Source organism: Amblyomma mixtum, chromosome 3, assembly GCF_055824585.1.
Source record: "Amblyomma mixtum isolate Tamu chromosome 3, ASM5582458v1, whole genome shotgun sequence".
In the NCBI taxonomy this organism is placed as follows: Eukaryota; Metazoa; Arthropoda; class Arachnida; order Ixodida; family Ixodidae; genus Amblyomma; species Amblyomma mixtum.
In genome coordinates this window covers 39,942,576-39,959,461 of record NC_143014.1, presented here as the reverse complement: position 1 = coordinate 39,959,461, position 16,886 = coordinate 39,942,576, and the positions used below count along the sequence as shown (strand labels likewise).

Genomic DNA, 16,886 nt, shown 5'->3' with positions numbered 1-16,886 from the left:
TTTTGCGGGTATTCGAGTCAAATCTGAGAGCTCTGCGTGGATCCTATAATTTAGAACGAATTTTTAAAAATCGCAGCTGCAGAAGCTCGCAAAAAATTAGGGCGACACACCTCACCGCGAATCCCCTACCCCGATGACGTCAGTGGGCGGACGGGGTGAGTTTGAAATAGGCCCTTCTTCTGAAGTAGCCACCATACTTCAAGGATGTGCCTTGCACCCACTGACGACATCGGGGTAGGGGACGCGGTGAGGTGTGTCGCCCTTATCGGTTGCGAGCTACTGCGAGCAGAGATTTTTAAAAATTTATTCTAAATTATTGGGTCCACGCAGAGCATTCAGACTTGGCCTGAATACCAACAAAGACAAATTCTACTGATCTGTTGCACAACCCATCCGAAACATTTCGGGGCCCCTTTAAGCCGGGTCGCGCTCAGCACTGCGACGAGGAGTAGGATACACGGAGAGGACAGGCGGATTCATTCCTGCAGTGCAATATGTAACCTCACCGAGTCTGAGAAAACTCAGCTGAAGTACATGTACGCACATACACTTACACAGAGTAAATATTGTAACGCGGCGGCCAGCCGAAGAATGAGGCGTGGTGAACGATGGCTATGAGATGATTTAATGGCCGCTGGCCTAGCGCGGGCGCTCCGTCCCGCGCCACTGCCAGCTTCGTCTTCGTCACACTACCCGGGGCCTCCGAGCGATCGTCCCGATCGGTGACGAACAGACGGCGAAATGGCGATGGTCTTGAGTGAAGGATCGAACAATATGTAGAAGATGGTGCAGTGCTGGCCACCACGATGAGAAAGATGAGAGAATGAGTCCCGGTCCACGAAGCATCCGGGCCGTAGGGTGCCAGGAGCTGACGGCCGAGGCCCTTGGACGCACCGAACGGCAGGGGCAGGGGGGCGGTGTCCTCATGTGTGGGCAGGGTCTTGGGTCGGTCGGGTCTTGGGTCGGTGGGGTCTTGGGTCCGTCGGGTCTTGGGTCCGTCGGGTCTTGGCGTGTGGTCCGGGCGGGGGACGGGGCTGGGGTGAGCGGCGAGGTCGGTTCAGGTCGGGCGGGCTGGGGCACGGCCGTGCGGCGCTGACCAGTACTCACGGCCGACGTGCACGGCAGGCCCAGGACGCCGAAGCTCCGTGACCAGAATGGTTATGAAGGGACCCCAGCACCTCACACCAAATGTAACGCGGCGGGCAGCCGAAGAATGAGGCGTGGTGAACGATGGCTGTGAGATGATTTAATGGCCGCTGGCCTAGCGCGGGCGCTCCGTCCCGCGCCACTGCTTCGTCTTCGTCACAATATATAGTCATAATTGCTGTTATCTCGTAGTCAGGATGGCCGAGCGGTCTAAGGCGCCAGATTTAAGCTCTGGTCCTCGCAAGAGGCCGTGGGTTGGAACCCTACTTCTGACATGGTTTCTTTTTAGTTTTCGCTTCTTTTGGACCTACTGTGAACGCTTTACGTGGGCAAGGCTAATACTAATTTTTATTAAGCAGCACAGGCATGTTTATTTTTTTTCCCTCTGGCTGTGGTGTTCGGTTACTCATGCAAACGTCGCGGGTTCGATTCCGGCCGCGCCGGCCGTATTTTGATCGGGGCGAAACACAGGAACGCCCGTATGCCGTGTGATGCCAGCCCAAATCAATTAACCACACTTGGTCTAAATTCATCTGGAGCCCTCCACTACACGGTGTCCCTCACAGTTCACATGTATCGCGTTGGGACGTTAAACCACACATTTTTACTCGTTCGCAGTCTCACCCACTCAATGGCGCCGGTGGACCATCGCTTTGGTACCACTAGGAATCTCACTCAGGGCGTCAGCAGAAGCGATTACGGACATTTGAGCTGAGGTGAAGGGAACGACAAAAACGGAGGGCGCTTAAAACTGCCCACGTGCTTTGAATGCGTAAGCATTGTCTCATCGTGAGCTCTGTAGCGAGGTTCAATAAAGATTCCTTCCTGTCTAATGACACAGCTGCTCATTAGCGCGTCTCTGCTGTCTATGGCAGCCCAAGGGTCCTAAAACACAGTCCAGTGTTAGAGGAACTTCAGTGAGTGGTTCCATAAGTTCGCTTGACCTAAACGGAACTGTAAGGCGTTTGTAAACGCAGTGTTTAGACGAAATTGATGATAAAGAGCTTCCAGATGGCGATGATGTCTGGGTGACAGTCTTGATCTGAGGCATGGGTCGATGCAGTGCAGAAATTGGTCCAGCATTTTGAAAGCGGCAAAATGCAAAATGCAAATGCGCTCGTATGCAGACCTATATGTGCCTGTTAATGAAACCCACGTGGTCGAAATTAATTTCGAGCTCTCCACTGGAGCATGTTCCGTAGCCCTCAGTGTTGCTGTGCCATGTAAAAGTCAGTGAGTGAGTGAGTGAGTCAGTCAGTCAGTCAGTCAGCCAGTCATCCAGTACGTCAGTCAGTCAGTCAGTCAGTCAGTCTGAACAAATGCGAGTTGACCTGGTACTAAAATTAACTCGAAAAAATGGTTTGGTTTGGTTTATGGCATTTAACGTCCCAAAGCGACTAAGGCCGTGAGCGACGCCGTAGTGGAGGGCTCCGGAAATTTCGACCAGCTGGGGTTCTTTAACGTGCACTGACATCGCGCAGTACACGGGCCCCTAGAATTTCTCCTCCAAAGAAATTCGCCTTGACCAATCCAAGTAATACGCACAATAAAGAACCGGTGGTCTTTTAGCGTGACGACGTAGAAACCAACGGAATTAAAATGTAGTTGAGGGCAGTAGAGGTTTAAGTGAATAATCAGGTTTCAATTTTGAAGCAGCGCAGTCCTGGCTGGCGCAACTCCGGGGTGGTTAGAAACTACTGCCAGAACAACGCCTTTGTCCAGCTATGAATGTAGCCTGGATGATCATCACTGTAATAACGACAATGATCAACACCACATGAGCACTTCTGGATCAAGGTGTTAAGCACACAATAAAGAAGAAATCACCCTCGTCCAAGCAAAGCTAGATGTCATTGTACCTTATCTACGCTTATTTTTGCGTTCGGAGAGTAAACCGCGGATGTAATGGACACCGAAGTCCGCGAATACAGGCACTGAAAGCGTTCCTACATGAAAAGGCGAATATTGCTCCTCATTCTGCCGAATCAACTGGGTCTGTAAATGGCGAGCACTGCCTCCTTGAGTGCCTGCCACCTACTGCACAAGCAATATAAAAGGGAACACACAGCATGTCACTTTTGCGTTTTGTAATCGAGCCCACTCACTTGTTTACGGCATAGGCATACACAAAAACGGCTGTGTCGATCCAGTGAGCGAAATGTTCACGCCCTCTTCCAGGGTGCAGAAGTAGTCCCTACATAAGTACGAGCCAGGCCCGCCTGCACCACGCGACCTTACCGTCTCCAAAGCGCCCGCTTTCTGACCACCTGGACAAGTTTTCTCGGCCGGAAGGTCAGCGCGCGAATGTTTGACTATGAATGTCCCTTGTAGAGATACAATTCAAGAACGAAGCGGCGAATGCCACTAAAAGGTGCCCCTCAAGCCGATGGTCGCGACGTCATGCTTAATCCCCTTGCAGCTGTTTGCCTCTCATCGCGGGAGCTTTCACATGGAAGGTCTAGATGTGGACGGTGTATACTTCTGTATATAAAGCGTCACGAATCATGCACACAGGCTTGTGTGGGCAGCCGTTGACAGCAGAAATAACCCAAAACTCGAAGGCACATAAATTTTAACACGTATGGGTCTCTCCACCGCAAAGGGCGTCAAAGTGAATGGCTCTGAAGGCAAATTTTTTAGAAAATAACTTTATCAAAGCTGTGAGCGCATTGTGATCTTAGACAGCGAAACTGACAATGTCGTACTGCACAGCACTGCAGAATCAACCGCAGCTAGTGTCAGCAGGCGAAAGTGCAGTAGTCATATGAAAGTTAGGAACGCTCTCCCTCCAGCTTCTCCGTTATTTAGTTATTGATGGAAAATCGGTATTACAATGAATGAGCATGCGCAGTGGCGCCGTGGGCGCCACCACAGTGGCCGGAGTTCGAGAACGTGGCAGGTCCATTTAGGTTTGGTTTGGTTTATGGGGTTTAACGTCCCAAAGCGACTGAGGCTATGAGAGACGCCGTAGTGAAGGACTCCGGAAATTTCGACCACCTGGGGTTCTTTAACGTGCACTGACATCGCACAGTACACGGGCCTCTAGAATTTCTCCTCCAAAGAAATTCCAGCCGCCGCGGCCGGGATCGAACCCGCGTCTTTCGGGTCAGCAGCCGAGCACCATAGCCACTGAGCCACCGCGGCGGCGCAGGTCCATTTAGTCGCTTCAGCTAGCCGCTTGTCGAACCGGGACTTCATGGTCAAGCGGGAGTGTGGAGGCTTTTTCTGCATGGAAAAAATGTCACCGGGACATGAGCGCGCAAAACGAAAGGCGGAACGCTAAAAAAGGTACAGCGAACAGAATAAATATGAAGCAAGAGAAATAAAAACGATATAAACAAAGAATATACGCATGCTGATAGTTATCATGTGGCCCACAGAAGGGTGTCTCACCAGAGCTGAACGATGGCGGCACCGTCTGGTTCTGGAGCACGTATCCACCACCCTTCTCGCTCCGGCTCGACTCTGCAGCGGCCTTCCTCTGGTCGGCCACTACGTTGACCTCCTGTGTCGGCCGCTGCTGCACGACGGACTGCAGGCCTGACGTCAGCGCACTAAACCACAACGGGTCCGTGTTCTGGATGCCTCGCATGCCCTGCTTGGAGACCTGGTATTCGCCTAGAGGGCGCTCCTCTTCGCCGAGGGACGTCGTGGTCCACTCCATGCCACGCTCTGACTCCTTGATAGAGGTTGAGAATGGTGGAAAAGGTGCGCCACGCAATTCTCGCTGGACATTCCTGGCCCTGGCCGTCAGTGTCATCACGGCAGGAATCGAACACATCTTCTTCTTCTCCTTCTTCGTCAGCTTAAGAATGGCACATGCCCACATGGGTGTCTCGGCTAAGGTATAGTGGCATAAACAAGGAAATCTGTTAAGGCGAAACACATCTAACAGCCCGGCCTTCGTCGTCTTCTACGCTCGCCTTCGTCTCCGGCCTTCGACGGTAGTCGTCTTCCTCTATCAGCCTCTTTCCCCGGATCCCCGGGGAGTGGCATAATAAAGGTGTGGCGAGAATTTAATCTGGGTTCCTGCTCTCGGCCTGACCGCACAGCTACGTTCCTCGGCCTCAATAACCGAATTTCGCAGGGATAACACTTTTTCCCTCGCCGGGGCGACCTGAGCGTCTTTTTGATCAGCCTGTTTAGAAACGAGTTTCGCCTCTGAGAACGAAGATTACGCTCGAGATGTTTTCTATCTTCCCAAGGTCCCCTGAATCACATTCTTCATGTCTGTCCCTCGAACATTCCCCCCATGCATGGATCTGCAGCGCTCCGAGCGGTGCACCGAGCCCAAGGGTTCGCCGTGCGCCAGGGGCTCGTGGCCACCTGGCGGGCCTATAGACCCTCCCCCCTCCCCTGTTCCACGAAACTGCTGTTAGTGGCTATTTATTGGTAATAAAAAATAAAATATGAAGGGAAAAGATGTTGCTAGCCGTGGCATCTGCCATCGAAGGCTGAAGCACCTGAGCTGCGGCTAGCGAGAATAAAATGAGGCGGAGAAGAAAGGGAGAAGGAAAGAAAGGGGGGAGGGATAAAAGAAAGGATAGGGGTAGGGCGGCAATATACACTATGTACAAATACATGGAATAAAAATAAAAAAATAAAAAAATGTGGGGTGCTGCACGCGCAAGGTTGTTGAGAGTGCGCGGGCGTGCAAACTGCGTGCAGGAGAGGGAGCGGCCGGCTGCAGCCCCCGCGATGACTTCCCGGCCTGCACAGATGCGTTGCCCTGCGCCAATGAGGGCATCGCGCGGACCATTGTTCGTGGGGGAGCATAGGGCACGCGCACATTCACTTGGTCGTCGCAGGTCGGCCGCTCAAAGTGAATAAAAATAGTTTTACTCTTTCTATATTTCCATCTCGCGTGAAAGACCTTGTTTTCCTTGTCAATTTCGCTCCTGCTTTGCTGTCGCTTTCCCTACATTTCACCTTTTCGTCTGCTTACATTTCCCGGGTCAAGCGAAATAAACTTGCGCAGTAGGTCAGTGCTTCTCCTGCGTACCCTTTCTTTTCAGTCCTGTCATGCTGTTCGCGATGTTCGTTACGGGATCAGAGTGGAAATGAAAATATCTTCTCTTGTATTGACAGAATCAATAGCGTGGTATGCCCGGTACAAACTGATAACTTTAACTTGATACTGAAACTCGCGTAAATACGGGTAAAACGATGGCCTTCGGTGGAACTCTACCGGTACCCTCGTACCCACCATGACCACATAGATGCATACATAGTCTAGTCTGCAAGAACACTGCAAGATTACCAGTGTCTCCACTTATTAAGTTTTTCTTCTCTTTTTCTTGCGGCGTTTCTAACGCAGCCGCGCAGGATTTGGACACCAAGCTTTCTGTTGTAAACAAATCTTTCAGTCCTTTAAAATCAGCTTTTGGTATTTTAAAATCGGAAACACACCCCGTCGTACCTCCGGCGTGTCTACAGGTTCCGATTTCAATAACGGCGCCGTTAGTTATAATACCGGCATTGCTTGCCCCAGTACGAACAGAAAAATTCAGAGCTGCACAACCCACCCCCTGAAACGACTGATTTATCTTGAAAGGTGGGCACGCGCCTAAGTAAACAAGCAGAGTTATCGAGATGAAAACGTGCGGAGTAAATAAAGCCCGTTCGTAAAGTTGTAGATGCTGGAAATCAACACTCCGTCTATGCGTACAGTGGAAAAGATTCTGTGGCAGAACAGCTCACTCGTTCTAAGTTTTCGAATGATTTTCGGATAATCGGTGGGTCGCGACAGACACAGTAGCTTTTTCCGAAGACTGATTTTTAAAAATGATGGTCGATTTGCGTAGTTAGGCCAAGTGCGAATTAGGTGCGCTAGGAGCTCGGCTTTCACTTCGGTTCCGGTGTTCAGATCCAGGGTTCACGGATGGCAGTTCTTCGGACAGCGATAATGGGTTAATCTCCATATATTTAGAATTGGTCATTCTCTACATTGATAGATCCCTAGGAGTCTTCCTACCATTCCTGGCGCAGTGGTGCAGTGGTCAAGCGATGCGCCACTGCCCTTCTCTGGCAGGTGCTATCATCAACGGGACTTCGGCGGAACGCCAATGACGAGACGAGTTATTAAGAGTTCCTCTATAAGCATCTAATAGTTCAGGAACTCGTCTTTTAAGCAATTATTATTTTTTTTTTTTTGGGGGGGGGGGTTGATGTTATGGATGAGGGTTGTGGACGCGAATCTAGGCTGTAAGCCAGTCTATTAACCGATTCTATCATTAATCACCGATTACGTCCACCCGTTGACCGCACGCAAAAAATCCCTGTTCCGTTGGCTGCCGGTTCTAGGATTAATGACGGAACCGAGAATTTTGCAAAGCGCAGTGCTACATGTTCCCTGAAACTTATTATGCCAACCGACTGTATGCAAAAGAATTTTATACCACGCGGTCACTGGCGAGTCATAGCCAGTTAACGAACGTATCCTTTACCCGTTCGCCTACTAAAAAAAAGGTCAGCAAAATTAAATTCATTTAGCAGGGTACCACGGCAGTCTCTGTGTCTGAATTGGAGGACGGGGGAACGTTATGGAGCAATAGCCCAGCTGATAGTGCAGTCACAGAGTGCAATCTATACGCTAACGCAGCCAAGACTGCATTCATGCTCAGTATAGCCCTGCAACACAAGACATTTCAGACACACTGTTGCCACTTTTACCCATTTGCATCGAGTTTAGCACAATTGCTCGCTAATTCAATGTGGCACATTGCTCAGTGCAGAATAATGGAATGAGCTGTAGGTGAGCGGTTTCGTCCAGTGAACTTAAGGTGGCGGTCCCACTCTGACGGTGAGCGGGAACCATTTTTGGTGATATTTGTACGTCGACTGTACCTCGCTCGTTCGCTTCATAAATATGGTTCAGATATCTCCGAAAAGCTACTTTTCTCTACTTTCAAAAGATGCATTTTGTTTAACGGTAGCTGCAAATTTGTTTCAACTGTAAAAGAAAACGCAAAGATGAAAACTGGCAGTTGAGCTCAACTTGTCTCAGGAAATGCAAAATTGTGAAAAACCTCTTGCACCTAGAGAAATATCTTTCGAGATACTTTGAGATCGGATGCTAATCAACATATTTAAGCATTTAGAAGTACGTGTATAAATTAGTTTATTAGCCACGCATGTTTGAAAAGCATAGAAAACAGAACAATGTAATCTGCAATAACTTTTGGGATATGCATTGCACTGCGGCGCCTTTTTGTACAGTTTGAGATCGTCTAATCGCCCTTCCATTCTGAAAATTTCATCCGTCTGCCTTGTTTAGTTTAAAAGTTATTCCTGATCAAAATTAGCGTTTTTTCGAAATAGTTAAAAACGGAATGCAAAATTGTTCAGGTAACCAGCGCGTGGCAGTTTTGAGATTTTGCGTGAAGAAACTTAATACTTCGCTCTACGCGGCTAAGCATCGCCTTTACTCTACGGCTTTTGGGGAATGCGCAATGTCTAGTTGATTTTAGCTACCTTTTTTGTTCTCCTCATGAAGGACACAAGCTCTTGAAACGTTCCGCGGCTTCTTTTTTTCTGGCAAATATACTCTTAAAATGTCGGTCTCTCATTCCTTTAATCAACTTGTAACAATTGCCAAGAACAAAGTCCACAGAATACAAACAATAATAGCAATAACGCAGCGACATGCGATAAATGTAGATAAATTTAGTAAGTAGCGCCATCTACACACATGCACGTGTACTAAATAATCACAGTTCAAAAAAATAACGAGTGTGGCGCTGCTAAATATTTACAATCAGGAGGTGTTCACGAGAGGGAACGATACCTCTACGATGTTCGCACGTTTCCCTCGATTTTGCCCTATGTAGAGTGTGTCGAACTTCCAAGCAGATTTCCGCCATATTGCTTTGCTGGATTGTTTTGTAGCGTAAAGCTAGTAAAGCCACACTACGCGGGTCAGAGCCGAGTTTTGCGCGAGTGTGCGCCGCCTGTTATGCGCATGCGCGAGAACCGCGTGACGTCACGAGAGGCGCAGGTCTGCCGGTGCGTCGCCTCCTCGCCACAGCCGGTGCGAGCTCCTCGCTGCCGTCGCCGCGTGCGCTCCTCTCCGACGCGTGACCTCGTGTTTACGACAGTTGCGCCGCGCGCTACTGCGCATGCGCGAGGAGGGTGCGCGGAGAAATGACGGTCGCGCTCAACATGTAAGCTCTCGTAAGCTAAAGAGAGTCGAGCCGCTGCCAAACGGCGCAGAAGACTGGAAAATGTAGATTCTTCCGATCCCGAGGTTGTCGCCTGGCAGTTTGCCGTCGAGCAGCCAAGGCGAAACGTGCGGCCGAAACACCGGATCACTTTACGCTACGTATATCCAGGCATAGCAGAGCTAAGCCACTGCCAATTTTTTTCACCTGACGCTACGAAACGCATTCTGGGCGTCGTATTATTTTTCGAGGACAGCTTTGGCATTGCTAAAGCGACAGGAAAGGGAAGAGACAGGCTTTCGCTTCGTGCTGCCGGTTGTTCGTTGTTCCGGCTAGCGCTGTAGAGGGGAAGTTGGAGAGCGCTCGATTCGCCTGCACTCAATGCACCAGTTCGGCAAAGTTCTGCGGCAGCGGCGGTGCGGCGGGTGTGTACCGCTAGTTCCGGCACTTTGAGCGCAGTTTGGCACTGTCTGCTTCCAAACGGATGGTCGAGTGCAGGCCTGGTCGTCGCTAGCCTTTGCGATGCCAATGAATTGCAGCCAGTTGTTTACAGCCTACATCAGCGGCAGCCAACCTCTCGTATCTCATGAAGAAATGTGCAAACCGCACATCACAATATCATGTTGCCATGAACCAGCCTCGATCCGTTTCTTTGGAGAACTCGAGCAGCGTTCTAGCTTGTCGACGAGTGAAAGTTACTTGAGTCTCCGCCGTTTATCACAACCCGCAAACCATCATCTGCTTCCATGGCGGCTGCAGCTGCACTATTTCAGCACTAACCATGGAGCAGGTGCAGTTTTCCTGAACTAGACTCGCACTTCTTTCAAACGAATGCCGTGGTTCAGAGGGCGCCATGTTCCACCACTGAAATAAATCCATGTGGTATATAAGTCGGGTACAACTCAAGAACGAAGCAGCACATGCCCATCAAAGGAGACCGCCCAGCCAAGCGCGTCGACCGAACAGTTTTCTGTTCGGTCTCCACAGGTGCGCCGCGACAGCACCGGTGGAGCCTGAAGCCGCCACGACCGTCTGTTGCCGAATATGACCCCACCTGTAACATTCAGCGCTTTTGCGAAAAAGACGCTCTCGCGCGGATCTATGCGAAAGGTGAGCAGCCCAGCCCTCTCTCCCCCCCCCCTCCCCCTTTAGTGGCCAGTGCAGCTGAGACAATAAACGGGAGCACCACACCTACTAGTACCTTCGCCTTTCTCCCTGTCTTTTCCCCTGCTCCTGCTCAGGTGCTCCTAGAGACGATGGCGGATGCCGGGGCAGCAAAATCTCTTCCTTTCTTTTTGCGTTATTATTCTTTTAGCCTTATCCCGAACAAAGGACATCCACCGTCGGCGACACGGGGACAAAGCGCCGGCTCCTTCGTTCTCTTTCGCAGGCTTGGCTGCATGCACAGCCACACAAATCGACGTGATTGGCTGGAGAGTTCCGTCTGAGTTGCGTGTGCCGCTTCGTTCTTTTGTTGTAACCGACTATAGTGCTGAGAAGTCCCCTTTTCGGGAACTGGCACAAAGGACCGCCCCCTCCTTTTGCTGCGCGCCCCTCCTGCAGGCGGGGTAGACTAGCGCCGCAGGAAAAGGAATTCTCGGAAAATGATTACAAGCACGTTATAAGCGGTGTTTACATGACGGGTTGAGTGGAGGATTTGAGCTGAAAACCGGTTGCTGGGCTCATGTAAACGAGTCGGATCCGGGAGTCGAGGGAGCGAGTCCAGTCAACTCCGCTGCAGGGGGTGGGTTGACTCACTCGACCCCAACAGCAGATAGCACGTAAACCGGTCTGAGTCGGGTTAGTGGAAGGAGGGGTGATAAATGCGAACCTGTTATTCGCTTGCGCCGTAGCGCCTGCGAGGCAGCCGTGCATGCCGCAATCTTCCCGGCTGCCACTGCCCTTTCCCGCTGCGCCGTTCGACGCTTGGTGCCGCTGCTGTTGAACCGGTCGCGACTCGCTAAAATCGAGTTCATGTAAACATGCAGTCAAGTTGGGCTGACCTTGCTCAACTCGATCTCCTGGCTCGACCCGCCGAAGTCGGGTTCATGTAAACGAGGCTATAGTTTCCTGACAATAGACGGTGTGAAAATAGCAGCTGTTCCTACAGTTTCCAGGTACGCGCGCGTGGACACGCACGCATACACACACACATACGCGGGCGCACTTTTTCAATCTTTGATCCAACCAAATCGAGGCAAATCGACGCAAGGTTAGAAAGATATACATTTCAGCACGCGATGGAAAATTCTGGAGGGAATAAGCAACCTAATGATGCAAACTGGATACAAGAAAGACGTACGTCTAAAATGAATAAGAGCACGCAGTTGAGGGTCCAAACGAGAGAGGGGAGGGGGTCGCCCTAAGTGCCTACAGAACTATCGCTTTGTAGCCGACCCCTTTTTTTTGGCAGCAGTCCTGCACACCCCCCCCCCCCCCCCCTCGTTCTTCTTCGTACAATGTCTATAAAAAAGTCTCGAGTCCGCCTCGTGAATGGTATGCATCTGTATACTGCATTTTTGTGAGCCTTGGCAAAATTCCGTCGAAGTTGATCGGAATTGGTTGCATGGTGCCGCCGCATGTACGACGAATATTTGCTTCTGAGGAAAACACATTCCGACACCCTGCGGTGCTAACCCTCTCAATAGCAATTTCACGTCTCTTGCGCAATGTCGATTCATCTGAAGGGTAAACAGAAATTGACAATTGCCCACTTCTCTCTGCCTTTTTCTTTACCAACCATAGTTTATAAGGTTGGACAGGCATACGCTGAGCGTTGACTAAATTGTATAGCTGTCTTTGTTATAGTTTTCTTATCATAGATGCAATATCATTTGATAAAAAAATATTTTTTTTTCAGCGCTATAGTTAGCAGGTTACACTCTAGACCAGGAGTGTTCCGACTACTACTAATATTACTATGCATCAACAGTGACGAAGTGATTGAACACGCAAAAGACGAGGGCAGAAGGAAGGACACAAGAAAGGCACCGATTTCAACTATAAGGTTCATTGAAAAAAAAAAAAACGCTAGAAATATATACATGGGACATAAACATAATTAATTTTCTTTATTTCACACCTTCCTTATTTTTGGCGTCCGCTTCCTCTTTTCGCTTACTTACTAATTTGCTCTGTGCAATTATGTCGACAATTATCACTAACTCTCCCAAGTTTCCACTGTGTCGACGTTGTGCCTTTTGCGATGCGGGCTGGGCAGCATTATTTTTTTCTTTTTCTTTGCTCCCACTAATATATATGAAAACAGGAAAGTCTGTAGTCGCGTAAAACTCAAGAACGAAACGGCACATTCCCTCAAAGGAGGCCCTCCAGATAGTAACATCGACGGCATGGGCGTCCGGAGGGGGGGGCAAGGGGGGGGCGGCTGCACCCCCCTGGAAAATCACTCACTCCGACCGTGAGTGATTGCCGCACGCCAGGGGCGGTGGTGCGCTCAGCCAAAAGGGTAAAAGCAGCCCCGCTTCGACGCTTGGTCACATCTGCGAAATGCCGCGTCCGGGCGCGCGTCGTTCCGCCGTTTTCAAACCACGCCACCGCCAGCTCTGCTGAAGGACGACCTGTTGCAGACATGCAGCGGCACCGGCGAGCATGTGTTTCGAGCCGTCTTGAGATGGGTGTCTGTTTCTTTGATCTCTAGAGAGATAGCGACACGGAGGCAGACAGTGCACAGGGCACAGGTCGCTCGCTATAATCATAGGTCTCCTCGATTTGGCTGCACTTTCTGCACTAGTTCACAAAAGTGCCGTGCCAGTGCAGTGCCAGTTCTTGCGGCGCGAGTGCAGCCTGACACTAGTGCTGTCGGTGCAGCGGCCAAATCGAGTGCGAAAGTGCAGAAACGTTCGTCTGCTGCGGCCGTGTGTCGGTGTTTGTCGCGTGGTTTGACATATGCGGGGGATTGTGCTAGCTCTATTGAACACTGCGCATTTCTTCGAAGTGGCGCATCTCGTGGAGTGGCTCAAAAATTTGTTAATTCCAAAAGTGGTGAAGAATTTGACACCGTCCTTTCCGTTGCATTGTGCAAAGTTGCGCAGGCCGGTCGATCGTCACCGATTCAACGGGTACTTTGAAGAGGCAACAAACTTTGAATTCGAGAGGTTACTCAGACTTGCGCTCGAGACAACCTTTGAGAGTTCATACACGTGATCCGGGCTGATGTCGTTCTATCGGAAAGTGACTGCCGCATTACAGAAGGAAAGAGTTGCCTGATAACTAGGACTATATCTGAACTCAACAACTCGCGTTCACTGTCGGCGGCCGGTGACGGCGGAGCGACTATCGGAGACTAACTGTCAGGCGAAGGTGTGGGCTGACGGCGACCTCAATGCCAGTCGGCCAGTCGATCGCTGCTGCAAGCGGAGGAGTCAGTACAAACACGTTGCGATCATCCACGTATTAAAAAACATCTCACCATCTGCCTCTTATGCAAATGCTCCATCGTGTAGCGAGTAATAATAATATTTACACACAAAATAGAGATGGTGTAAAGCAACGTGCGAGGCTGGACAGAAAGATGAGAACGCATACGCACTGCGCCATGCCAGCCAGTCCCTTACGCACGGACACGCACACACGCGCGCGCATACACACACGCACGTGCGCGCACTGTCATTTCAGCTGTTTAGTGAGGGCACGGTGCAGATTCCGAGTCTAGCACGGGTATGCAGCCGTCTCAACCATGGTCTCAACGCCGGCATGGCCACGGAGCCGTCTGCTACGGAGCGCGCCAAGCACCTTGCACTACTTGCACGAGAAGAGAACTCGCCGAAAGGCTAGTGCAAAAGTGCAGCAGAACTCGGGAGAACTCGTGCAGCACTACGTCAAATCGAGTGCCCAAGTGCAGGTGGCGCTAGCTGTACTGGCAAATCGAGGACGCGAGTGCAGCACCGCCTGAACTGGTGCAGAAAGTGCAGCCAAATCGAGGAGACCACATGATACGTTCGTACGCCGGCCACCGATGAATTCTTGAGGGGGGAAGGACAAATCAGCCGTGTCCACCCCCGCTTTGTCGGGCTGCTCAGGGGCAAGTGGGCGACGAGTTGGCGCCGCCGCCGCGCGCTGTCTCCTCCGATCCACGGGAGAGCTCGGTGCGGTAGAAGCGCCGCTTTCAGAACCTTCGGCAAAGGGGATTAGCTGCTTTTGTTCACGGCGACGCAGTCTCCAGAGGCGCCCCCACACCAGCGTTCCTTGCGTCTTCTCCGAAAACCAGCGCCTTTGGTCAACGCAGCCCGATGGCGCCTGCCTGGCTCGCCTGTCACCTCTGGCTGGGCCTCAAATCACAACAGCGCCCATGTACTGTGCGTGTCAGTGCATGGTAAAGAGACCCAGGTGGTCGACATTATCCGAAACTCTGTACTACTCCGTCCCTCATAGCCTGAGTCGTTTTGGGGCTCTGAACCCCATAAAAGCACAAAAACAAATTTTCCGGCCGAATTAGTTGCGGGTGTCCCTTCCCCTCGGAAGTCGCGCGGCGTTCCTTACACCCCAAAAGTGCGCATTCGTGGATATTGTGGCAAGTAAGCCCTTGCACGTGTGCGCGCCTCTGTGTTTGTGCTTCGGTGTTTTTAGTGGCGGGTTGTCAACGAAGGTGAGAACAACCAAGACAGCGGACGAGAAAACGACGAGCGGCGAGCAGTGTGTGTGCGGTTGCTCGACTGTGCGGATGCGCGAGCAAGATGGAGCGAGGTGTATGAAGCTGCGAGCGTGCATTTATCTTGTAAATAAGTTTTCGTTGTATATATAGTCATCTTTTGTTTTCAACGTACTCGTTCAACCATTTTTCCAATCAATATATATTATGACTGTGCACTGAGAGCGTGTAATGAAGCAGAGAAATGAATTTATCACCCGTGTAACTACGCAATTCGCCCAGAAAAATCCGAGGCGCCTACAGTTGCTGTTCAAGGAAGACTGACTGAGTGACTGTAGTTGCGTGTTTGTGAACATATTGCGCTGTGTGCTGGTCATCAATTCGGGTGAGTCGAGAACCCGTATGCAGTAAGACTGAGCACTTCGAGTATTGATAGTATCTTTTTGCATTTTTATTAATTTTAATTGTTTCTTTGTTGATAAACTCCAATGTATCTCTACAATCCGCGCTTTAATTTGCTGCTTGTAATTTTCTTTCATGTGTGTATTTTACTTATTTTTTATTTATATATAAATAAATAAATTTACTCCGCAAATAGTGCCTTTTCGCTACGAATATACCCCCCCCCCCTCCGGCGCCAACAACCAATGGGCCCCCCCCTGCAAAAAATTCTGCGGACGCCCTTGATCGACGGTACAGCTTTCTGCGGCTATTTAGCCAAGGCTAAACAAGAGAGAGAAGGAAACGGTCCTCTGTTCCCGTGCTGGCATCCTTATCCCGAACAAGGATCACCTCACCTCTGACGCCGTTTGGACAAAGACGGTACCCTCTTTGCCCCGGCTCTCCAACTTTTTCCCTTCACCCTTCGGGAACCATAGACCGAATAAAGGAAGCCCCACTCTCTTTGGCTTTGGCGAGGGATAGGCAGAGAAAGAAGCATGCGGAACCACCCCAGCCAACACCTCCCCCCACGCACGACGGGGATTAGCAGCCGGGCTTGCCATGGTTCGTTTGTAATCCTCTGAAGGCAGGCGCAGCAACAAAAGAAAAGCCTTCACGCAGCACGGGTGCACGGGTCAAGAAAGGACCGGACACGTATCTCAACATCTCAACCAAAACCAGTCTCGGGTCGCTGGGGGCAAGACGGGTGCACACTTTCTCAGTGATGGATCAGTGTCGTAGCCTGGTGGCAGAATATGAACTACTCGCAAGATGGCGGCAGTAGAACCGCCACCTTAAATGCTGCAAAAGAAGGAACTGTGTGTTCCTAAAGCATAAAAAGCTGAAACGCTTTCAAATATTCAAGGAGTGTCTCTTTGGTCCTTCTGAGGATATTATGCATTCATAGGTGGATAAAATTTACCTCTCGTATGGTGTATTTATTATCAGTCTTTACTTTACTCCAATACTTCGGTACGTACGGCCTTAAAGCCAGTGTTCAGAAACGATGTCATTGCTCTTGTCACACTTATTCCGAGCTAACTATTATATGAGCAAGTGTCCCTTTGCTTCTATAACCTGCATGCCCGTTAACAAGGGAGCACTGGGTGTATCTGTAGCTGTAGCAGTCGCTTGGGCTGACGTGGAATACCCGAGACGTGTTAGCGGAGACGTATACAGATTTTACCGCACGCCTCCTGTTCACACGCAGTCGCTTCTCCCAGCCCCATCCATGCCACTGCGCATGCGCACGGTAAAATTGCTATACGTCTCCGCTAATACGTCTCAGGTATGGACTGACGAACGGACAAAAATCTGTGGACAAAGAGTGCCGAAAATGTAGCGCTGAAAGCATTCCTGCATTAATAAAAGCATGCAGTCACAAGGCAGCGGAGACGTCGCTTTCATCGCTTTCCATGCGTTAAATTTCTTAGGGCCGCGGCATCGAAAATCATCGTGCAGATTGTTTTCATTAGTCACCACTAGGATTTTACGCGTTCGCAGATCGCTCACATTAAACGCTCCTCGGTTAC

The 16,886-nt window shown here is 50.5% G+C and overlaps 1 non-coding gene across 1 annotated transcript; it reads left to right on the top strand.

Moving 5' to 3' along the window:
- Positions 1-1,337: 1,337 nt before the first annotated feature.
- Positions 1,338-1,421, top strand: TRNAL-UAA (transfer RNA leucine (anticodon UAA)). The gene has a single exon. It is a non-coding gene; the product is annotated as a tRNA-Leu (tRNA).
- The last annotated feature ends 15,465 nt before the right edge of the window (positions 1,422-16,886 follow it).